General features: G+C 41.4%; 2 pseudogenes across 12 annotated transcripts in view; both read left to right on the top strand.

Moving 5' to 3' along the window:
• Positions 1 to 23,489, top strand: part of LOC123781788 (cationic amino acid transporter 3 pseudogene) — a 60,507-nt pseudogene extending 37,018 nt beyond the window's left edge. For 4 of the 6 annotated variants that reach the window (XR_015721633.1, XR_015721632.1, XR_015721634.1 and 1 more), the window contains exon 2: positions 20,051 to 23,489. The product of XR_015721633.1 is annotated as a cationic amino acid transporter 3 pseudogene, transcript variant X5 (transcript). Of the gene's footprint in view, positions 1 to 2,366; positions 2,481 to 11,981; positions 12,102 to 20,050 lie in introns of those variants that run through there. The other 2 variants (XR_015721631.1, XR_015721630.1) reach the window with 2 other exon arrangements.
• Positions 1 to 25,282, top strand: part of LOC123781731 (cationic amino acid transporter 3 pseudogene) — a 187,530-nt pseudogene that overhangs the window by 114,250 nt on the left and 47,998 nt on the right. Inside the window, exon 1 of one of the 6 annotated variants that reach the window (XR_015721628.1) lies at positions 2,388 to 2,480. The exons of the other annotated variants lie outside the window; for them this stretch is intronic. The product of XR_015721628.1 is annotated as a cationic amino acid transporter 3 pseudogene, transcript variant X7 (transcript). Of the gene's footprint in view, positions 1 to 2,387; positions 2,481 to 25,282 lie in introns of those variants that run through there. 6 annotated transcript variants of the gene reach the window in all.

The following is a 25,282-nucleotide window of genomic DNA, read 5'->3' as shown; positions in this document are numbered from 1 at the left end:
GAGGGCTGATGTTAATGCCAGCAGGATGTGCATGTGTGGGGAAAGATTGTCCTGTTCAAGTAGGAGCCACAGAAAATGTTAGTAGTAGGAAAGTGGTAAAAACAATGAAAAGAAAGACTTATAAATACAATCTTAGAAGTTTGGATTTAATAGAGAGCTGGAAACTGTAGATCTGGTTGGGAGTGTGTGTGTGTGTGTGTGTGTGTGTGTGTGTGTGTGTGTGTGTGTATGTCTTTTTAAGACATGTGGAAAGTGTCATTTTCGAGAGGGTACTCAAATGTTAGATATGTGGGGCAATGTACTAGTCAGGAGGAATATGATTTAGGGCTTTATCCTATTTCAAGGAAGGGCAGCACTCTCTCATGGCTGCTGGGTGAATCTCAGTGAGAGGTGAGAGTATCCTGTTACAGTTACCAATTTTAATGACCAGGGGGGTGGACCAAGGAATATGGCAAGAGGCTGGCCCTGGATATGCAGTATTTGCAAACCATAAGAACCTACTAGATAGAGGTAGTATGGACAAGGTGCTAAGTCTCTATGTGACTTCATATCTGCTGAATTGAATTGAGGGCTAGGTTGATGATCTCCAAATATCTGAAAGCAATGATTTCAGTTGGAATTCCTTAGATTTATTCAAAACATTTATGTAATTATCCCAGATAAAATTCTTAGAGTCTGTTTTGTCAATCCCTTTTTTGGCCATAGTTAGTGTTTTCTTTGTTTTGAAACTAAAATAGAAAGGCAATCATTTATCTTTTCTGTAGATCTTCCTATACTAATATCATGTTCAAAATGCCCATTACTCCTTATGTCAAGTCCGTATTTGTTAATAACGTTAAAAATATAGTGAGGTAATTGGAAAAATAGACAAAGAGGTCAATAATGATGCCTGATGTCCATTGGTTTTTGTGATCATTTCTTTGAGTGATCAATAAATATTAGCAATGCTCTAGGTACTGTGTTCTCAGTGCTGGTCACAGACATGGGTCACAATTGGGAACATTAATGCCCATTTTTAGTCACAGAGGATGTCTTCTTTTGGACATCTGGAGATCTATTATCCTTTATTTCCGCTAAAAGCCAAGCAAAAGGAAATGGGCTACAGTTGTGGGCAGGAATTACAATTAGTGGTAAAATCGTTATCTGGGAACTATTAGAATAGGTACAGGGATGTTTTGGGATCTTTCTTGGCATCTAAAAGGATGATCTTGAGATATTTTCCCAGATTAGGTTTGGATTTTAGCAGGACATGCTTTAGACAGAGCTTTCAGATTGAATGGTCCCAGTACTTCCAGCACTGGCTCATCACTATGTATTTGGGAGGAAAAGAAGGACATTGGCAGAGGGTAATCTTGTCACAAAGAGAAGGGCTGGCTCAAATACTCCTTTATTAGCCATGCAGTGGAGTCTTGACTCTTTGTGGAGGTAGGGTGCTGCAGGAGAAAGAATATGGTCTTTGAAGAAACAAAGAACCAAGTTGAAATTTGTTTTTTTTTTTTTTTTGTACTGGCTATATGAGCTTGGAAGAGTTGTCTAACCTCTCACTCTGTAAAGCAGAATAATAATACTTCTGTTTGGGTTGTTATGGGGGATAAATGAAATACCATCTTCCCATTACTTGCATCTCAACAAATTCTGATTCTCTTTCACCCCTCTGTCCATGTAGCCCTAAATCTTGCATATATACCTGGTACCATTTTTTCCAGAGACCATTTTTCTCTGCCTCTAGCCTCTACACATGTTCCCCAATGCCTCTAGAGTTCAAGCCTTGGACCCTGATATATTAGTTTGTGTTAGTCACACAAAATAACAATAACAGGATAGTTTTTATAACCATACTAACACAAGTCAAAGTTTTAGTTTCTTTCCAGGAATTTTTTGCTTGCTGACAAATTTGGTTTTAAATCAAAGCCAAGGGAGTTCTATCTTCCCACCCACTCCCCTGATCTAATGTTCCTGATTTGAGGCTAGATCATTCTGGGCAGGATTTGGTTCCAACCAAAAGCTATGGCAAGTTAATTTATAAAAGACATGTAGGGAAGGAGAAACCACAGCCTTTTCTACTGGGACATTGTTGTTTTCCTCCTACCTTTTCATTTTGACAAATATCAAACCCAGAGAAAGTTGTAAGAATAGGAGCATTAACATTTTATCTTTCAGTGAGATTGAAGATTGAGTAGTTGTTAATATTTTGGCACATCTCCTTGTTCTCTCCAGTGTGTGTGAGTGTGTGTGTGTGTGTGTGTGTGTGTGTGAGAGAGAGAGAGAGAGAGAGAGAGAGAGAGAGAGAGAGAGAAATATGGTCCATATGCAAAGTTTACTAATTATTCAATTTTTTAAATAATAATATGTTTCTCTCTGATCCAGGTGCTATCCAGGGCTCTGTATTGCATCTCATTGTTATGTCTCTTTATTCTCCTTCAATCTTCAACAGTTCCTCAGCCTGCCATTCCTGACATTGACAGTTTTGAACAGCACAGGTCAGTTGATTTATAGAAAGTGAGCTTTCTGTGGAAAACTGTTTTGTAGACTGATCATTTTTTGATTTCAAGTTTGTATTTAAATTATTTTTTTAATGTTGTTTTATTATATTATTTTAGTCACCATACAGTACATCCCTGGTTTCTGATGCAAAGTTCAATGATTCATTAATTGCATATAACACCCAGTGCACCTGCAATACATGCCCTCCTTACTACCCATCACCAGTCTATCCCATTCCCCCACCCTCCTCTCCTCTGAAGCTCTCAGTTTGTTTCTCAGAGTCCATAGTCTGTCATGCTTCATTCCCTCTTCTGATTACCCCCCCTTTCTTTATCCCTTTCTTCCCCTACTGATCTTCCTAGTTCTTATGTTCCATAGATGAGAGAAATCATATGATAATTGTCTTTCCCTGCTTGACTTATTTCACTTAGCATTATCTCCTCCAGTGCCGTCCATGTTGCAGCAAATGTTGAGAACTCGTTCTTTCTGATAGCTGAGTAATAGTTAGCACATATGGCAAAATTTGTTTCAGGTGTAGCATTTAGTGATACATCACTTACATACACACCCAGTGCCCATCACAAGTGCCCTCCTTAAAACCTATCATCCATTTAGCCCATCCCCCATCCATCTCCCTCCAGCAACCCCCAGTCTCTTTAAGAGAGAGTCTCTTATGGTTTTAAGAGTCTGTTATGATTTAACTCTCTCTGTTTTCATCTTATTTTATTTTTCCTTTGCTTCCCCTATGTTCATCTATTTTGTTTGTTAAATCCCACATATGAGTGAAATCATATGGTGTTTATCTTTCTGTGACTTGTTTCACTTAGCATGATACTGTCCAGTTCCACCCACATCATTGCAAATGACAAATTTTCATTCTTTTTGATGTCTGAGTAATATTCCATTGTGGTTATTTATACACACACACACACACACACCATAAATTTTTTATGCATTCATTAGTTGATGGACATTTGGGCTTTTCCCATAATTTGACTATTGTTAATAATACTGCTATAAACATCAGGGTGCATGTTCCTGTTTGAATCAGTATTTTTGTATCCTTTGGAAAATATCTAGTAGTACTATTGCTGGATTGAAGGGTAGTTCTATTTTTAAGTTTTTGAGGTACCTCCATACTGTTCTCCAGAGTGGCTGCACCACTTTGCATTCCCACCAACAGTGTAGGAGGGTTCCCCTTTCTCCAAATCCTCACCAACACCTGATGTTTTTGGTGGTGTTAATTTTAGCCATTCTGACAGCTGTGAGGTGGTATATCATCGAGGTTTTGATTTGTATTTCCCTGATGATGAATGACGTTGAGCATTTTTTCATGTGTCTGTTGGCCATCTGGATGTCTTCTTTGGAAAAATGCTGTTCATGTTTTCTGCCCATTTCTTGACTGGATTATTTATTTTGGGAAAGTTGAGTTTGATCCTTTTTTTTTTTTAATAGATTTTGGATACTAACCCTTTATCAGATATGTCCTTTGCAAATACCTTCTCCCATCCTGTAGGTTGTCTTTTAGTTTTGTTGATTGTTTCCTTTGCTGTGCAGATACTTTTTATCTTGATGAAGTCCCAATAGTTCATTTTTGCTTTATTCCCTTGCCTCTGGAGATGCGTCTGTAAGAAGTTGCTATGCCTGAGGTCAAAGAGGTTACTGCCTGTGTTCTTCTCTAGGATTTTGATGGTTTTCTGTCTCACATTTTGTCTTTCATCCATTTTGACTTTATTTTTGAATATGGAGTAAGAAAGTGGTCTAGTTTCATTCTGCATGTTGCTGTCCAGGATTCCCAAAACCATTTACCGAAGAGACTGTCTTTTCTTCATTGGATATTCTTTCTTGCTTTGTTGAAGATTAGTTGACCATACAGTTGTGGGTCCATTTCTGGGTTTTCAATTCTCTTCCACTGACCTATGTGTCTATTGTTCTGCCAGTACCATACTCTCTTGGTGACTATGGCTTTGTAATACAGGTTGAGGCCCAGAATTGTGATGCCTCTAGCTTTTCTTTTCTTTTTCAAGACTGCGTTGACTCTTCTGGGTCTTTCAAGACTGCGTTGACTCTTCTGGGTCTTTTAGGATGTTTTGTTCTAGTTCTGTGAAAAATGCTGGTGGTGTTTTGATAGGGATTGCTTTAAATGTGTAGGTTGCTTCGGGTGGAATAAACATTTTAACAATATTTGTTCTTCCAATCCATGATCATGGAATGTTTTTCCATTTCTTTGTGTCCTTTTCAATTTCTTTCATAAGCGTTCTATAATTTTTCTTTCATAAGTGTTTCTAAGTATTCAGAGTACTGATGTTCAAAATCATAAGATAGTTAGGAATAAAACTAGACTGATCCTTTTTTTATCATTAGATTCAGGTTATACATTTTGGACAGGAATGTTATATAAGAACTTTGTTAAAGACAATTAGTGCCATGCTGGGGCACCTGGGTGCCTCAGTTGTTAAGCCTCTGCCTTTGGCTGAGGGTGTGATCCCAGGGTCCTGGGATCGAGCCCCACATCGGGCTCCTCTGCTGGGAGCCTGCTTCTTCCTCTCCCACTCCCCCTGCTTGTGTTCCCTCTCTCGCTGGCTGTCTCTCTTTCTGTCAAATAAATAAATGAAATCTTAAAAAAAAAAGACAACTAGTGCCATGTAGGCAGAGAACACATCTTTTTCCTCTCCATTGTGTACATAGGGTCAAGCACTAGGACTGGTATTTAGAAAGTGCTTAATATTTATTGATTGAATGAATGAATGAATGAATGATGTATGATGTAAGATTTTCACTGCTACTTAGGTCTATTATTTTTCTACTTGGGGACAGGAGAAAGAGCAGCCTTCTCCTGTATTATGGTTCCATTTTTATATATACAGGTTTGAAGATTAAATGTAACCCAGGACCTCTGTAAAAAGCCCACAGAGAGGGGAAACGAGATGGGGATTATGATGTAAGGCAAGCTGTGGTGTCTCTTTACCCTAAGGTGGGTGGTGATCATACCATGTTGACAGTGGATGATGAATAAGGTTGTCCTCAGCTGGAGAGAAACACAGCAAACAGAACCCAGGAAAAAATGGCCTGTTGCCTTGCTGAGAGAAATTAGTTATTTTGGTTTCCAGATTTTACTAACACCCTCCCCTAACACCAATTTGAATTCTAAGAGTGCCATAGTGAAAATTTATTTCTGTCTCTTCTCCTTAATCAGCAGGGACAGCCCCATGATTCTCTCTTTCTCTACCATCCAGGTCCCCCCCCCCATAAATGTATATTTTCTAACATATATAGTCAGTGGTTGGACATTCATTCACTCCAGATTATTTGTTGTTGAGAAATTGTATAACTTCTTATATTTCTCATTTGGATGTAGCAGCTTTCATCCCTGTCACCTGGGGGAAGTGAGGTTATGAAAGGCATTCTTTGCCTCACAGAAATGTGTTTTCAGGCTTCCCTTTGGGGCCCTTTCTCTCTCCAGCTCTGAGTATCTCAGACATTTCTGACAGTCCTTCCTGAGGCGTCTGGGACTTGGGACTGGATTCATCTATTTAATTCTGCACTTGCGAGTGCCTGATTCACATGGTTCCTGTCCCCTTGCTGAGAGTCTACCTACCCCTGTCTTCACAATTCATAATTTCACCAAGTTCCAGAAAAAGCAACCTTTATCTCCATGTCAGCATTTTATTATCCACAATACTGAATAATCTAAAATAGTGAATGATACTAAAATGACTTTTGTTTGATTTTTAAGTGATGGAGCCCTGCCTGGAGATAATACAGAAAGTGAACAGCTTCAGTGAAAGCAATCTGTCATGTTACTCCTCCATGGGTGGCTGTATGGCATCTCTTCTTTGGCATCTAGAGAGGGAGGTGTTTCTAGATGAAGTATGAAGCTTGTTAATACCCTCAGTGTGTTCTCAGAAGCACTGGACATCTACTGAGAGCTCTGGGACCTGTCTTGTTTTCAAACTTTGGAGGAGGCCTTTTCTTAGACCCCAAGAATTAGTTCCAAGAACATGAAAATTGGTATACATGTAAAACCCTGTTTTTCTAGGGTTTCCATCACACACAGAGTAACAGCCAAATTCCTCACAGTGACTCTCAGACCCTATGTGAAGGATCTGGCTTCCTGCTCTCTTGACCTCATCCCCTACTGTTTCCCCCTCACTCACTGTGTCCTGGCCCCATAGGCCTCCTTGTAATTCCTCCAAACCTTCCAAGTGCCACTTCACACCCATTAAAAAATGGCTGCTATTAAAAAAAAAAAAAGAAGATAATGAGTAGTGGTGAGGATGTGAAGAAAATGTGACACTTGCGCATTACTGGTGGGAATGTAAAATGGGGCAGTTGCTGTGGAAAAACAGTAAGGCGACTTCTCAAAAAATTACCTACACAAATTCCATGTGATCCAGCAACCCCACTTCTGGGTACATATCCCACAGAATTGAAACCAGGGACTCAAAAAGGTATTTGTATACCTGTATTCGTAACAGCATTAGTCATAGCAGCAAATAGGTAAAACAACCAGCATGTGCATCAGTGGGTAAACAGATAGCAAAGATGTGGGTATAAACACAATGGAATATTACTCAGTCTTTAAGAGGAAGGATATGTTGACCTCTGCTACAACATGGATGAACCTTGAAGACATTATGCCACGTGAAATAAGCCTGTCACAGAAGGATACTACTGTATGATTCCACTTACATGAGGTATCTAGATTGGTTAAATTCATAGGGACAGGAATTAGAATGGTGGTTGACATGGGCTGAGAGGACGAAGGAATGGGGAGCTACTGTTTAATGGGTACAGAGTTTCAGCTGAGGAAGAGAAACAAGTTCTGGAGTTGGATGGTGGTGATGGTTGCACAACAGTGTTAAGGTGAGTCTGCCTTGGACCACCTGTTTTAAAGTCCCATCATGCACTTGGAGCACATCCTAACCTTTGCTTGTTTTCCTTTTCCCCGTAGCACTGATGGCAAATACAACACGATATATATTCTTATTACTAATCTGTTATTTTTGTGGGTTATTTTTGTTTCCTATTACAGGAATGTAAGCAACTTGAGTGGACGGATGTTTTTGTTTTTCTTTGCTTTATCCATAGTACTAAATACACGAGCAGCAGTTTAGTTGTTGAATTAATAAGTGAAGGACCATGATTGGACACAGACTTCTAGAGAAGGCACAAAGAGAGAGAGAAAATCAGAAATTTACATATTGCATTTGATTTTATAAACACTTTTTTAACCCTTGTATATGAAACTCAGCTCCAGTTTTCATGGTGGCTTTCGTTCTGTTTACCTTTCCCTACATATTCTGACCTGTTTCCACTCTGGAAGTGTTAGTTACACATGCACCACAATTACTACTATTTTAAATTCTTGCTCTGAACTCAACCCTCTATGCTTTTATTCCTAACTTTCCCCTACCAGAGTCCAGGGCTGCTTGAGTTAGGACTTCAGAAACTCTGGGGAAGTTCAGCTATCCAAAAGACTTTGTGTTTGATTTTTTTGGAGCCACTGGTTTGATTGGCTCTGGAGCTTCATTGTCTTGTAATTTTAAGGAGGAAGAGAGAATTTATATACTTTGGGATCAAGAAGGAGCTGTGCTTGGATACAGAGGATTAATATAATCTCTGGAGATGTTGCATTTAACGTCAAATTCTCTGAAAGAGTGAGAAGCTGAAAACAATGATCTAACATCCTCATTAACTTTCCTCTCAAGTCTTTATCAAACTTGTAGCAAAGCAACTGGTATCCAAACTACCTTTGAAGCTATTCAGGATGAGGCATAAAGCCAATTTCCTGATTGGCAGGAGTATTAACTCCCTACCATGGAAACCAGTGGAAGTTATTGCCTTCAAAAATTTTTTGAAAAGGAAAGGCACAGAGTGAGGGTGGTACCCTTCTTAGAGACAGCAGAGTGAACACAATGACCTCTAAGACTAAGGACGGTGGGTGGGCCTGGCTGGGAAAGCAAAACAGCCTGCTATTTAGGGAGTCATTTGTTAGACTTAGCAGGAGTTCTTACCAGCAATGTAAGATGAAACTTCAGTTTTGAAGTTTGGAAGGAGCTCAGAGATTGACAGAAACACAGGGAGGAAGAGGGAAGGAAGGGGAAGACAGGGCATTATGGATTCATACAAGCTGGCTTCATGTTCTCAGGCCCCTGTCTTCATTTCCTTAAGCATATCCCCTGAGAAACACCTCTTTGGGCAGAGACTGTTTCCCAATTAAATTGAGATTCACAGACCCAGGGCCTTCATAAGGAAATGCTTAGGATGCTCTTGAAATAGATGATGGTGCATGTTCTAGTCTGCTTACACCTCTGTTTGGCCTTTTCTCTTTTTCCAAAAAACAAAACAAATCTTTTTCTAGGAATATTAAGATATCATAATCAATACATCTAAATATTAATATTCTTTTCCCTAACTGCCTCTTTTGGTTGCTTGCTACAATTATGAGCAGATCCTTGTCCTGTGTAGTGAGGACTGGAGATGGGAGTGTGGAATCCAGAATGAAGAGGCATATAGATCCTGGCCCAGCCCTCCAGAAGCTTTTAGACTATAAAGCAATTTAAGAAACACACTTTGGACACAGGTGGCAGATAGGGAAAATTAGTTTCAGCTGGCCATCATGATGGGGTGTAATTGTTGGTGGGAAGGGGAGGAAGGTTGGACAATGGGATCAGTCAGGATGGCTTAGGAAAGGCTTCCTGTATGCAGGGTGGGGAAAGGTTATAGAATAGGGTTGAGAGAGGCTACAGGGTCAAGATGGACAGAATGAAGTGAGGAGGGCATCCCTGGCAGGACAGGTAACTTACCCAGGCCAAAGGCTCGTCTCAGGAAGGGTAAGTTAGGATGTGAGGAGCTGAGTTAGGAAGGAGATGATGTATCTGAGGGTAGGGGGAGAATTAGGTCAGGGCTCTGACAGCAGGGGCAGAGGGTCTGGAATAAATAGAAACCGCGGGAATAACCAAAGTTATTGCACAGCCAAAGTGCATTTCTGCACATGGTGTTTGATGATGACATTTCTCTGTTGTCATGAGCTGGATTTGTATTAGGGTCTTTCAGGATTCCCTTGAGAAGAGGGGTGTGTTTTCTCAATGCACTTGAGAGATGGGTGTGCTTTCTCCTCTGTAGGTTTGGTTTTCATTTGTTTGTTCTACCAGCTTCTGTTGGAGTCATAAAATACAATTATTGAATACCCAGATGTTTTGTTCTTTGGGTTGCTTCTCTGGTATTTTCATACTTTGTCTGTAGGCCCACTTTCACTCACTTTCAGTAGAAGTGGGAAGAGCACAAGGACCATCCTGCACAACCCAGTTGAGGGAAACAGAAATTATCAAGCATTACCCCTCTTTGACCCTGCCATTCAGATGGTCCTCCTCTGGGATTCCTGCTCAAGGTCCGTGGATGGACATGAGAAGAGTGTGTGACATTTTTTTTTTTTTTGAGGTGACCAGCCTCAGAGGGGTCTGTGATTCAACAAATGTGAAGAACAACTGTTGTGTCTTTATTGGGATGGAGGTGGCTGGGAACGTTTCCCCAGAGAGAGGAACATGGTACAAGCATCCTTAGCGTCAACTATAGGAGCCCCCAGGGACAATTGAAGGAGCTGATGGAGAAAGAGGAATTGGGAAAAGGGAAATGGGTTCAGAAGGAACTAGTATGGGGGTTGCCCCATCTTCCCTTGTTCTGAACTCTCTTTCTAGCAGGTATTCTTCTTTGTATTCTCCATATCCTGATGATTACAGGATTAAGGTTCCCCTTCAACTCAAGTCTACTGAAAGTCTGCCATCTATCAGGTTCTGTACTAGGTGCTCTCACATTACCTCCTGCAATTCCTGTATTGACCCTGCAGTACACAGAGTGGAATCATTTTCTCCCTCAGTCATGGAGTGTTTGCACCATTGCTTCCTGTCAGGCACCCTTTCAATGCATTTTATTTTCCCCTTTCATCCTTATCTCTATTCGCATTTCCTCTCCTCACTGGAGCCACTTACTTTAGTGTATTTAAGAAATGCTCTTTCACGTCATGCTTCATATGTGTATTTAGATACATTCACCCATTCAATAGCCACAGTGCCCAATTGTGTGTGCATTCTGAATTCCACTAAAATGTGCTTCAGGATGGTGCCCCAGTGACACTGCCCCCATCAGTGTGTGATAGTTTGTATCTTCTAATGGAATTTTCATGTTGATCCAGTGAGGGAGGTCAAGTAAAGTTCCTAGTGGGTGAGGAGACTGGGGCTTGGAGAGATTAAGCAAATTACCCATGTTCATGTAGTCACAAGGAAGGTCCTGGACTCACATCCAGGATTTCTGACATAATAATGATCATTGTTCTTATCTATATAGTACCCAACACTGCCTATTCCAGATGAGGCATCTGAGGACAAAAATATTATTATTTTTATTGTTATTATTATAATTATTATTGTATTGAGCCTTGCATTTCTTGACACCTGGTCTAATGCAGTGAGCCTAGGACTCCCCCCACGTGTTAGCACCAGCTCGGATGAGGGTGTCTAATTAGAGTCCTTAGCATTTCAAGGTGAATCATAAGGAATAAAACTGTTTTTGTTGTCTCATGAAGGCTGGCTAACAATCTCATGTTCTAGGGGATAATTTAGAGCCTGCACATATATAAAGACAGATTGATTGTCAGTGTTTGGTTACTATGGACCAGATTTTAATATTAGATACAAGGTAGATTGTATTAAGTCCATATTGTTTGCTGGGCACTGAGCCATGTACCCTATAGGCATCAAATCACTTAATTCTCTTAACTAACCTGTGAGGTATTTACTTTTACTCTCATTTGACTGTTGTGGTAACTAAAGCCCTGACAGTTAAACTGATTTGTCCAGAGTCATCGGTGTGAGGTTGAAATGAAATTTGAACCTGAATAGTCTACCCAGCTTACTCCTAACTACTCAACTGTGTTGCCTTCCTTTGAAGGAAGCTTTTAGAATCCCTTCTCCATGAACTTGAGGACAATTTCTTGTCAGTTGGGGTGGTTTAAAGCAGTCATGGGAAGTACAGGACTAGTGGACAAGAATCTCCAGAGGGAGAGGATCTGATGTTTGAAAATGTCCCCAGGTGTCTTCATTATGCTTGCCTCTGTCCCCTAAAGTGACAACCTCTGCCTTAGCACATCCTACCTGGATTATACGGCCTGAGCATGATGCCTTCAAAAAAGTAGGGCTTCCCTAACTGGGCATGGGTAGTTGGTTGCCTGACATTTAAACAAGTGTCCTCAAAGGCAAACAATTCTTTCTCACACTGTGTCACCCATACCTGCCATGAATGATGTGGGGTCAAAGTTTTATCACAGTTGGTTTCCCCTTCACACTATCCATGTTGCTCGCCTTCCATAAGGAAGGGAATACCATGCATATCTTTACCTGAGCCAGGATTATAAAGGTTGCTTTGCTACAGAGTATGTTTCTCAATATCCAGTATATAGGAATTATGGATAATGGCCTCTTTTGGGTTTCTCTTCTCAGCATGGTCATTTGTTCAACAAATATTTATTCAGCACCTAACTCACAGTCTGATGAAGGAGACAGTCAGCTGACCTGGAATTTGGATACATTAGGATCAATGGCACACAGAGAAGCCCAGTGGTAAGAGAGCACATAGGAAGCACAGCATAAGGGTCAGGGGAGGCTTCCTGGGGAGGCATCTTCTGAGGTGGGAACTGAGAGAGAAGTGGGGGTTATCTAATTGAGGGTCCAAGAGGGCGTTAGATGCAAGGGATCAGGGTGAGTGTCGAATTTTGCAGCTGGAGCAGGAACTGGGGTCAGATTATGAAGGGAGGAAGGTCTAAGAAGGAAGGGCACTGTGGAACCCTGGAAGGGTTTGAAGTCTGGTAGTGGGTTGGGGACACTTCAAATAGTATAGAAAGGAGGAGTTAAGATAGAGGAGGAGCAGTGGTCCCCTTTTTCAGCTGGTCCCCTGAGTCAAGCTGGATGGGTACCAGACCATCCTGAATACCCATGGAATCAGCCTGAGACGTAGGAAGATACATCTGGATCTCTACAAATGAACATCTCCAGCGCTGAGTTTTGAGGTACAAAGCAGGGAGCCGTGAATACGTGCACAGATATTGGAAGATAAATGGAAGGGGGAGGGAGCCTCGGCACTCGGGTGCCGGGAAGTGGTAGCCACCTGCACTGGGGAGCAGACCGGACTTGACTCATGGACTGGCACAGGCTAGAGAGCAGACTGAGACCATGAGCCTGGGAATGCGCACGACCAGTCTGAAAACTGGAGCTCTGGAGTACGCGCGAACCACACTGAAATGGAGCTCCAGAGCGTGCGGGAATAGATGGCAGCTGGCGGTGTTAGAAACACAAAGGACAGAGACGTGCCAGCTCTGGAAGTGAGGGCTGGGACACTGGCTGTGGGGCACATAACACGGGACACTGCACGGTTTTTAGCAGCACCAACAGAACCAGAGTTAGAGAGGCCAGGAGAGCTCAGTGGAGAGCGGACTGCGATCTCTCTGTTCTGAGACAGAGGCTAGGATTCGGCCACTGCTGCTCTGACTCTCAGAATAGCCACAGACAACTGCAAGAGAAAGTCACCAGAGAACAAAATCCCGGACATACCAGTACACATTGTGCTAATCCTCATCCCCCCTCACAGGGGACAGGGAGTCTCTACCCGAACAGGGTTGCCTGAGTATCAGCGCGGCAGGCCCCTCCCCCAGAAGGCAGTCTGAAAAATCAAGAAGCCCACATCCCTAAGGTCCCTATAAAACAAGAGCATACTGCCTGGATCCTGGTCGATAATTTGGGCTCTGGGCAACCCTGCAACCTCTCCTCATCAGAATGACGAGAAGGAGAAATCCCCCCAACAAAGAAAAGGCAACGAGTCTTTGGCCTCAGCCACAGAACTAATGGATATGGATATAACCAAATTATCAGAAATGGAGTTCAGAGTAACAATGGTCAAGATGATGTGTAGACTTGAAATAAGTATTAACAAAATATAGAATCTCTAAGGGCAGAAATGAGAGCAAATCTGGCAGAAATTAAAAATGCTATGAATCAAATGCAGTCAAAACTAGATGCTCTCACGGCCAGGGTAAATAAAGCAGAAGAACGAATTAGTGAATTGGAGGATGGGACGGTAGAAGAGAAAGCTACTACAGAAACTTGACTCAAAAAAATAGAATCTCAAGAATGTAGGTTACGGGAGATTACTGACTCAATGAAACGTTCCAATGTCAGAATCATCGGCATCCCTGAGGGGGTGGACAAAGAGAGAGGTCTAGAAGAATTATTTGAACAAATTGTAGCTAAAAACCTCCCTAATCTAGCAAAGGAAACAAGCATTCATGTCCAAGTAGCAGAAAGGACCCTTCCCAAATTCAACCACGACAAACCTACACCACGTCACGTCATACTGCAACTTGCAAATATTAGATCCAAGGATACAGTATTGAAAGCGGCCAGGGCAAAGAAATTTCTGACATACAAAGGCAAAAATATCAGGATTACATCAGACCTGTCTACACAGACCTGGAATGAGAGAAAGGGTTGGGGGGGGGCATTTTTAAAGCTCTTTCAGAGAAAAACATGCAGCCAAGGATCCTTTATCCAGCAAGGCTGTCATTCAGAATTGATGGAGAGATAAGGATCTTCCAGGATCGCCAGACAATGACCAATTTTATAACCACAAAACCAGCCCTACAGGAGATATTAAGGGGCGTTCTATAAAAGTAAAAAGGCCCCAAGAGTGATACAGAACAGAAAGTTACAATCTATAGGTACAAAGACTTTACAGGCAACATGACATCATTAAAATCATATCTCTCAATAATCAGTCTCAATGTGAATGGCCTAAATGCTCCCATAAAACACCACAGGGTGGCAGATTGGCTAAAAAGACATGACCCATTCATTTGCTGTCTACAAGAGACTCATTTTGAACCTAAACATACATCCATACTGAAAGTGAAGGGATGGAAAACCATTTTTCATGCCAATGGACCTCAAAAGAAAGCTGCAGTAGCAATTCTCATATCAGACAGATTGGATTTTAAACTAAAGTCTGTAGTTAGAGATACAGAAGGACACTATATTACTCTTAAAGAATGTATCCAACAAGTGGATATGACAATTATAAATATCTACACCCCCAACAGGGAAGCAGCATGATACACAAGCCAACTCTTAACCAGAATAAAGAGACATATAGATAAAAATACGTTAATAGTAGGGGACCTCAACACTCCACTATCATCAATAGACAGATTACCTAAGCAGAAAACCAACAAAGAAACAAGAGCTTTGAATGCCATACTAGACCAGATGGACCTCATAGATATATATAGAACACTACACCCCAGAACAAAAGAATACTCATTCTTTTCGAATTCACATGGAACATTCTCCAGAATAGATCATGTGCTCGGTCACAAAACAGGTCTCAACTGATCCCAAAAGACTGCAATTATTCCGTGCATATTCTCAGACCACAATGCATTGAAATTGGAGCTCAATCACAAGGAAAAATTTGGAAGAAACTCAAGCACTTGGAAAGTAAGAACCATCCTGTTCAAGAATGAGTCAACAAACCAGGAAATCAAAAATCAATTTAAACAATTTATGGAGACCAATGAGAATGAAAACACAATGGTACAAAACCTACGGGACACTGCAAAGGCAGTCTTAAGGGGAAAATACATAGCCATCCAAGCCTCACTCAAAAGAATAGAAAAATCTAAAATGCAGTTGTTATATTCTCACCTCAAGAAGCAAGGAACAGAAGAACAGGTGTAATCCATGCACGAGAAAGCAGTTGATCAAGATTAGAGCACAGATCAATGAATTAGAAACCAGGAGCATAGTAGAGTGGAGCAACAGAACTAGAAGCTGTTTCTTTGAGAGAATAAATCAGATCGATGAGTCACTGGCCAGACTTCTTCAAAAGAATAGAGAAAGGACCCATTTTAATAAAATTATGAATGAAAAGGGAGAGGTCGCAACCAACACCAAGGAAATAGGAAGGATCATTAGAATCTTTTATCAACAGCTTTATGCCAATAAATTAAACAACCTGGAAGAAATTGATGCCTTCCTGGAAACCTATAAAGTACCAAGACTGAAACAGGAAGAAATTGATTTTTTAAACACACTGATTAATTATGAAGAGATTGAAGCAGTGATCCCAAACCTCCCGAAAAACAAGACTCCAGGGCCTGACGGATTCCCTGGGGAATTCTACCAAACATTCAAAGAAGAAATAATACCTATTCTCCTGAAGCTGTTTCAAAAAATAGAAACAGAAGGAAAACTACCAAACTTATTTCATCAGGCCAATATTACCTTGATCTTCAAACCATGCAAAGACCCCATCAAAAAGGAGAATTTCAGACCAATATCCCTGATGAATATGGACACCAAAATTCTCAACAAGATCCTAGCTAATAGGATCCAACAGTACATTAAAAGGATTATCCATCATGACCAAGTGGGATTCATCCCTGGGATGCAAGTGTGGTTCAACATTCACAAATCAATTGGTGTGATACATCATATCAACAAGAAAAAAGTCAAGAACCATATGATCCTCTCAATAGATGCAGAAAAAGCATTTGACAAAATACAGCATCCTTTCCTGATTAAAACCCTTCACAGTGTAGGGATAGAGGGCACATTCCTTTATTTCATAAAAACCATCTGTGAAAAGCCTACAGCAAATATCATTCTCAATGGAGAAAAGCTGGAAGCCTTTCCCTTAAGATCAGGAACACGACAAGGATGCCCACTCTTGCCATTATTATTCAACATAGTACTAGAAGTCCTTGCAACAGCAATGAGACCACAAAAAGGATAAAAGGTATCCAAATCGGCAAAGAAGAAGTCAAACTCTCTCTCCTCACAGACGACATGATACTCTGTATTGAAAACCCAAAAGAATCCACCCCCAAACTACTAGAAGTTATAGAGCAATTCAGTAATGTGGCGGGATAAAAAATCAATGCCCAGAAATCAGTTGCATTTCTATACATGAACAATGAGATTGAGGAAAGAGAAATTAGGGAATCCATTCCATTTACAATAGCACCAAAATCATACGTTATCTTGGAATTAACTTAACCAGAGACGTAAAGGACCTATATTCTAGAAACTACAAATCACTCTTGAAAGACAATGAAGGCACAAAAAGATGGAAAAATATTCCATGCTCATGGATCAGAAGAATTAACATAGTTAAAATGTCTATGCTACCCAGAGGAATCTACACTTTCAACGCCATCCTGATCAAAATACCAATGACATTGTTTGAAGAACTGGAACAAATAACCCTTAACTTTGTGTGGAACCAGAAAAGGCCCTGAATTGCCAAGGAATTGTTGAAAAGGAAAAACAAAGCTGGGGGAATCACATTGCCGAATTTCAAGCTGTACTACAAAGCTGTGATCACAAAGAGAGCATGGTACTGGCACAAAAACAGACACATAGACCAATGGAACAGAATAGAGAACCCAGAAATGGACCCTCGGCTCTTTGGGCAACTAATCTTTGACAAAGCAGGAAAAAACATCCAGTTGAAAAAAGACAGTCTCTTCAATAAATGGTGCTGGGAAAATTAGACAGCTATGTACAAAAGAATGAAACGTGACCACTCTCTCACTCCATACACAAAGATAAACTCCAAATGGATGAAAGACCTCAATGTGAGACAGGAATCCCTCAAAATTCTAGAGGAGAACATAGGCAGCAACCTCTAGGACATCAGCCACAGCAAATTTTTCATGACACATTTCCAAAGGAAAGAGAAACAAAAGAAAAAATGAACTTGTGGGACTTCATCAAGATAAAAACTTCTGCACAGCCAAGGAAACTGACAAAAAAACTAAGAGGCAGCCCACGGAATGGGGGAACATATCTGCAAATGACACTGCAGATAAAGGGCTCGTATCCAAGATCTATAAAGAACTTCTCAAACTCAACACCCAAAAAACAAATAATCAAATCAAAAAATGGGCAGAAGATATGAACAGACACTTTTCCAATGAAGACATACAAATTGCTAAGAAGCAGATGAAAAAATGTTCAACACCATTAGCCATTAGGGAAATTCAAATCAAAACCATACTGAGATACCACCTTACACCAGTTAGAATGGCAAAAATTGACAAGAAACAACAAATGTTGGAGAGGATGTGGAGAAAGGGGATCCCTCCTACATTGTTGGTGGGAATGCAAGTTGGTACAGCCACTCTGGAAAACAGTGTAGAGGTCCCTTAAAAAGTTAAAAATTGAGTTACCCTATGATCCAGCAATTACACTACTGGGTATTTACCGCAGAGATACAGACGTAGTGAAGAGAAGGTCCATATGCACCCCAATGTTCATAACAGCATTGTCCACAATAGTTAAATCATGGAAGGACCTGAGATATCCTTCAACAGATGACTGGATTAAGAAGATGTGGTCCATATATACAATGGAATATTACTCAGCCATCAGAAAAGATGATTTCTGAACATTTGCAGCACCATGGATGGGACTGGAGGAGATAATGTGAAATGAAATAAGTCAAGCAGAGAAAGACAATTATCATATGGCTTCACTCATTTATGGAACATAAGAAGTAGGAAGGTCGGTAGGAGAAGAAGGGGGCTAAACAGAAGGGGGGATGAACCATGAGAGACTATGGACTCTGAGAAACAAAATGGTGGCTTCAGTGGGGATGGGGGGGTGGAATGGGATAGACTGGTGATGGGTATTAAGGAGGGCACATATTGCATGGTGCACTGGGTGTTATACGCAAGTAATGAATCATGGAACTTTACATAAAAAAATAGGGATGTACTGTATGGGGACTAACATAATATAATAAAAAATATTATTATAAAAAACAAAACAAAACAAATAGTGTAGAACGGTTCCATAAGTTAAGAATTGACCCTCCTTATTTATAGTGTGTGCTTGTTGGAAAATCATAACATTGGAACTGGTAAGTGGCAAATAAGGAATTTGGATCAATTTGTAGACAGAAGGTCTGGTCCATAACCCAAGGGTTCCTTTTGATTATCTATAGAGAAGACTCTTCAATTTTGAGTTGCTCTTTCTTTCTTTAAAAACCTCTGACAGCATTTCCTAAAATTCTCTCAAAACCAAAGGCTGAGTAGAGAGCAGAGTGGGGGCTGCATGACTCTCTTCTCTGTGTTCTCCATTACTCATTTCTGGGCATTGCTGTGAATTGTTCATCCAAAGCCTTGCTCCCCTTGAGGAGGGGCCATTTGAATAGCAGCTGGGGAGGAGGGGGAAGAAGGAAATGCATGCAGGATTCATTCATTAAGAAAACATTTAACAACAGTTTGAATTAAAAATAACTCCTTGTAAAAAATTCATGTGGCTTTACAAGTGAGTGTCTTAATGCAAACTTACAGAGCAGGGCAGATTCTCTAGGTCCCTGGCAGCTGACATCACAAATGGCACAGGGTGTGTAGCAAGCATAGTATGCCCAGTGAGGAAACTGTCTGCAAGAGTAAGCTCACCTTCTCTCCTGGAACCTAGAGAGGAGGAAATAAAGGAATTGTTTTGGTTGTGAGCTACTGAGCTAGGTGACTTACTTTTCTCCCTATGGATCACACTTATATAATTGAGGACATAAAAATTATAGTGAGTTTTGCCTGGATGTTTTAGGTGAGAAGTATTGTATTTCAGAATTCAAAAAACCACCTTCCTGGCTCCTGTTCCTTCTCAGTCATGGACCCTGGGTTGGCTGCTGCCCCCATCTCTCCAGTGTTTCCCTCCCAGACAGCTTGGTCGTCTCCTTCTTGCAGGTGGTTATGAAGTCCCTGCCCCTTTCTCCTCCTCCTCTCTGTTCACAGTGCCTGTGTGGGCCTAGTTGGGTAAAGGGAAGGGTGGACTATATGGTTTTGGCAGTCAGTAGAGCTAAATGGATGATGCAGAATGAGGAAAAAGTGGGCCAGAGTGACATCTATCCTTGGGTAGCAGATTTTGGGGCTAAGAGTTTTAAGACTGAGACACCAATATTTGTATTTTAAACTCTGATGATATATAAAGCATGGGTCTGTAGTTGCAATCAGGTCCTCTAGTCCATGAATTAATGCGTCATAACTCACACTTAATCACCATGCACACACACTGCCTGTGAATTCGTGCACAACACATTCATGCCCTGTTGTATCTCACCGCCTACTTAATAGATGAAGCTACATGATTTATGAACTCAAAGGGATTATGTCATGTGTGTAAAAAAGGAGAATGTTGGCATGTCTGGTGGCTCAATTGGTTGAGAGTTCAACTCTTAATACTGGCTGAGGATTAGATCTCATGGTTGTGAGTTGGGTCCCGTGTTTGGCTTCATACTGGGCATTGAGCCTACAGAAAAATAAAATTTAAAAAAGTAGAATGTTAGTACCTATTTGGTAGTTTTTCTGGGGGAAAAGCGGGATTGATTTTTCTATGGTGTCATTTGGTGTCATTTTCTGTATTACTTGGGCTGCAACAAGTTACATGCGACTTTTCAGTTTCAGTTGGATGGCCGACCACCATTGTTCAGTAAATATTTCTTGTCTCCCTAGGCACTAAGGAAGGATAGCATTTACCAGAAGAAATATGGAGCAGCAGCTTTGAAGCCTGAGCAACAGACCTTGGCAGCCCCACCTACCATGGCTTAACTCAGCCTCACTGAACCAGATCCAACCCTGTTGGCTCCCTGGGCTTGCTACAACTCTCTGATCTTAGCATCGTCTCCAATTCCAGCTAGAATGCTGCGTCAGGCACTTCGCAGATTTGGTCAAAAGCTGGTCCGTAGACATCTGCTGGAGGAAGTGTTTGAGTTTAATATTGGCATAAAAATGAGCACTCTGGATTTAGTGGCCTTGGGTGTGGGCCGCACTGTGGGTGTTGGTGTGTATTTCCTGGCTAATGAGGTGGCCAGTAATCAGGCAGGACCATCCATTGTGATCTGCTTTTTGGTGGCCGGCCTAACTTCAATGTTGGCTGGGCTGTGCTATGCAGAGTTTAGTGCTCGGGTTCCCCATCCTGGCTCTGCATATCTCTACAGCTTTGTCACTATAGGTGAATTCTGGGCTTTCATCACTGGCTGGAACCTTATCCTCTCCTTTGTTGCTGAGGCATTCATTGTGGTCCGGGCCTGGACCCTGGCTTTTGAAATCCTGTTTGCAAACCGGATCTCTGAGACCCTGCATGAGACCATCTCACAGTATGTTCCCCAAGTCTTTGCAGACAATGTTGGCTACTTTTTTGTCGTCTTTCTGTTTTTCTTCATGGAAGTTCAACATGCGGAGTGGCATGGGTTCTTCAGAATTTTTGAAGTGTTCACATTGGTGAAGCTTTTGGTTCTCAGTTTTGTCATCATCTCTGGCTTCATTAAGGGGGACCTGCACAACTGGAAGCTCACAGAAAAGGACTATGTACAGGCTGGACTCAATGACACTTCTCGTTTGGGCCTTCTGGGCTCTGGAGGGTTTGTGCCTTTTGGCTTCCAGGGGATTCTCCGAGGATCAGCTACCTGTTTCTACACATTTATAGGTTTCAGCATTATTGTCACCAGAGTCAAAGAATCGCACACTCCCCAGCGTTCCATCCCCATGGGCATTGTGGTTTCACTGCTCATCTGCTTTTTGGTGTATATTTGTGTCTCTGCAGCACTTACACTCATGGTGCCTTACTACCAGCTTCGACCCGGGAGCACCTTGCCTGAGATATTTCTCCATATTGGCTGGGCCCCTGCCTACTATGTTGTAGTTATTGTAATGTTTTGTAATGTTTTTCTCTACGCCTCCTGGAGCTTTACACTCCCCATTCGTTTGGTGATATACATGATGGCACAGGATGGTCTCCTGTTCCCTGTCCTTACCAGGATCCATACTGACACATATGCCCGTATCGTGTTCACAGTGATCTTTGTCACTATTGCAGCAATCACAGTATTCTTCTTTGGACTCACTGATCAATTGGACCTGAGGTCAGTTGGGACCCTGATATCTTATTCCCTGGTAGCTTTTTGTGTTCTCATCGTCAGGTATCAGCCTGAGAGGAGGAATAGGGGAAATAAAGCACAGGTGCAGGAGGAGAACGGACCTGCAGCAGAGAAGCTGACTCTACAGGCACTATTATTTCCAGGCAGCCCCACCCCCACTCCACTCTCTGGCCGGGTTGTCTATGTTTGCTCCTCACTGCTTGCTCTGCTGCTGACTCTCCTCTGCCTGGTGCTGGCCCACTGGCCAGGTCTGCTTTCTGGAGACCCAGGTCCCATCACAGTGGTCGTGCTGCTCCTGGTGCTCATCACTGGGATCACTGGGGTCATCTGTAGACAGCCACAGAGATCCACTCCCCTTCCCTTTAAGGTCCCTGCTCTGCCTCTCCTCCCACTCCTGAGCATCTTTGTGAATGTTTACCTTATGATGCAGATGACAGCTGGCACCTGGCTGAGATTTGGTGTCTGGATGCTGATTGGGTTTGCTATCTACTTCAGCTATGGGATCCAGCAAAGCCTGGTCACTTAACTGCACTTAAGGGCCCCATTTATACATCTTGACCTCAGCAGTGCCATTACCTATTTGGCCTGATGTCATCAAACCTGAATGCAGTCTGGTCACCTGCACAATAATGGGATTACTCTTGAGCACATAGAAATCTAGGGCTCCTGTGAGATATTGGTGGGGGAACTGTAATAGAGCTCTGTATTTTTGGTACAGTGAAGGATATGTCCTTGCTCTTTCTCCTTTTTTTTTTTAATTTCTACTTTTCAGTTGTGTCTACAGCTGCTTACTGGCTTTTACAAAATTAGTATTAAAAGAAACTTGAAAAAGTGTTTTCCTTTTCCTTGGTTAAATATCCACTAATGAAGGGAGTGCCTAGCTGGCTCAGTCAGTAGAGCACTGCTCTAGATCTCAGGATGTTGAGTTTGAGCCCCACATTGGCTATAGAGATTACCTAAGAAAACATCCAGTAGCAGAATTACTGGATCATATGGTAGTTCTGTTTTAAATTTTTTGAGGAATCTCCATGGTGTTTTCCATAGTGAGTGCACCAATTGACATTCTCACCAACAGTACACAAGTGTTCCTTTTTCTCCTTATCTTCGCCAACATTTGTTTTTCTCATCTTTTTTATTTTAGCCATTGTGACAGGTATAAAGTGGTATCTGACTGCAGTTTTAATTTGTATTTCCCTGATGATTAGTGATGCTAAGCATCTTTTCATGTGTCTGTTGGTCATGTCTGTCTTGTTTGGAAAAATATCTACTCAGGTCCTCGCCCATTTTTTAATTGGATTATTTTTTTTTTGTATTGAGTTGTATAAGTTCTTTCTGTATTTTGAGTATTAACCTCTTATTGATATATCATTTGCAAATGTCTTCTCCCATTCAGTAGGTTGCCTTTTTTGTTGTTGTTGATGGTTTCCTTTTCTGTGCAAAAGCATTTTAATTACATGAATTTGAAAAGATACATGCATCCTTATGTTTATTGCAGCATTTAAAAAAAAATAGCCAGGATATGGAAGCAGACTTACTATCCATGGATAGATGAATAGATAAAGAAGATGTAGTATATATGTATGTACAATGGGCTATTACTCAGCCATAAAGAAGAATAGAATCTTACCATTTGTAACAACATGAATCGACTGGGTGGGTATAATGCTAATTAAAATATGTCAGTCTGAGTAAAACAAATGCCGTACATTTTCACACTTTTGTAGAATTTAAGAATTAAAAAAATTAAAAAGGAAAAAGAGAGACAAACAAACAAAAAACACCCCAGACTCCTAAATATGGGGAACCAGCTGGTGGTTGCCAAAGGGGAGATGGGTAGGGGAATGGATGATTTAAATAAAGGGAATTACAAGTACACTAATCTTGATGAGCACTGAGAAGTGTGGAATTGTTGAATCATTGTATTGTGCACCTGAGAGTAATAAAAGAACACTGCATGTTCATTATACTTCAGTAAAAAAAAAAAAAAATAAAAGAAACTAGAAAAAGAACAAAAACAGATGAAATAAGGTCCCTGCCCTTAAGAAGCTGATATTCTAACACAAGAGTAAAGCATAGCTGTAACACAAAGTAGAAAGTGTTGTCATAAGTAATATACAAAGAAAGTGTCGCTGGAATTCAGAGTGGAGAATGATCATTTGTGGCTGGCACAGAGGTGAGGGTTGATTAGTGAAATCAGAGAGTACTTGTAGAGGAATGGCATTTGAGTTGGCTTTCTCTGAGGATAGATAGGATTTTGCCACACGTGTGTAGCAGGGAGAGAGTGTAGGCAGAGAGATCAACACCAGGAAAAGCACACAGGAAAACGAATCAAGCTGTGGAGCTTGAGTCTTGGCTGTGTGAGGGGACGGGGAGCATGCACAGGTGGACTGGAGCCAGAGCTTTCCTCTGAGCACAAAGCACTTCGGCTTGGAACGCACTACCAAAATCCCTAGGGTTGGCACTTCTCTTAGTGACATCTACATTCTTGGACTTTAAAGTTCCTCTGCTGTTGTCTGCTGTGGTCCACCTGCTCAGAAAGTGCACAGCTGAGAACCACATGTCCTGGGTTCTCCTCCTGTTTGCACCACTAACTAGCAATGGGACCTTGAGCAAACTGCTCAGTTCCTTCCATGCCCTGCTTATTTATCTGTAACAGGAGAGGTCACAACGAACATTTCTCAAATTCCATTTCCTTAAAATTTTCTAGGATTTCCTCTGGTTCTTCTGTCCTGTTACTCTCTCAACAAGGTCTCTCTCCTGCAGGCGATCTGAACCTATATCCTGCCCACTTTTCACTACAACCCATTGTTGAAGCTCTAAACATCCAATAAATAATACCCCATTTACCCCTCCTATGTTTGGAATCAATGATAATCATGACATAGAGACAGATGATTAAATCATCAGCTATAGATCTGCAGCCTAATTGGCTTGCTGCTCCTGTATCCCTACATTAGACAGACTTACTCTTCATCCCAAGTAGTGCTGAACATCCCTCACCTGCCATCGCAGGACAAAGTCTGCTTTTATTAGTTTTTCTCCTGTATGAGCAGGTTGGATTGTGTTTGTCCAGTGGGCAGGTTTGTTCTGAACAAAAAAAGAAGACCAACAAAAAATTGGAAGAAGCTAAGCCTGGTATGCTCAGAGTGTTGCCTTCACTTCATTAATCAAGGTCCCAGTGAGAGAGGGCCCCACGGAGAGAGGCCAGGAATAATGCTCTGCTCAGTGGTGCTCCAACTTCAGGGGTTGCCATGACACCTGGAGGGCTTGTGAAAACAGATCCCTGGGCCCCTGTCCCCAGTGTTTGGAATTCAGGAGGTCTGGGTGGGGCCCAGAACTTGTACTTCTACCAAGTTCCCAGGTGATGCTGATGGTGCTGGTCCAGGGACCACACTTAGAAAACCAAAGCCCCAGTTGAAGCCTCCTCATTTGTAAAGATGAAGTGAGAGAAAAAAAGGTGCCCTTTGTACACTCACCTTCATTTAATGACACTTTTATTAAAATACCATCATTAATCCTTTCACAGTGGGCAAATCATAATGAATCCTTTCATAATTATATGTCTATCGAATTAACTCTATCTATACATTAAACATCTTACACTTTTATACGCCCATGGTACCTCAATAAATCTGAAACTGAAAAATAGCATACCACAGTTATCCTTATTTTCTTTTTTTTTGTTCCTGATTAAAGATCATGTGTAAGGAGTGTATCCTGTTCGCTCTCAGAGACCATCCAGCTGGGGGCCAGGCACATAAGGGGCATTTAATAAATTCATCTTAAATTGAATGGAGCCTTACACATT

Source organism: Ursus americanus, chromosome 25, assembly GCF_024610735.1.
Source record: "Ursus americanus isolate L20-20 chromosome 25, mUrsAme1.1.p, whole genome shotgun sequence".
Taxonomy (NCBI): Eukaryota; Metazoa; Chordata; class Mammalia; order Carnivora; family Ursidae; genus Ursus; species Ursus americanus.
This window is presented reverse-complemented; position numbering and strand designations above follow the sequence as displayed.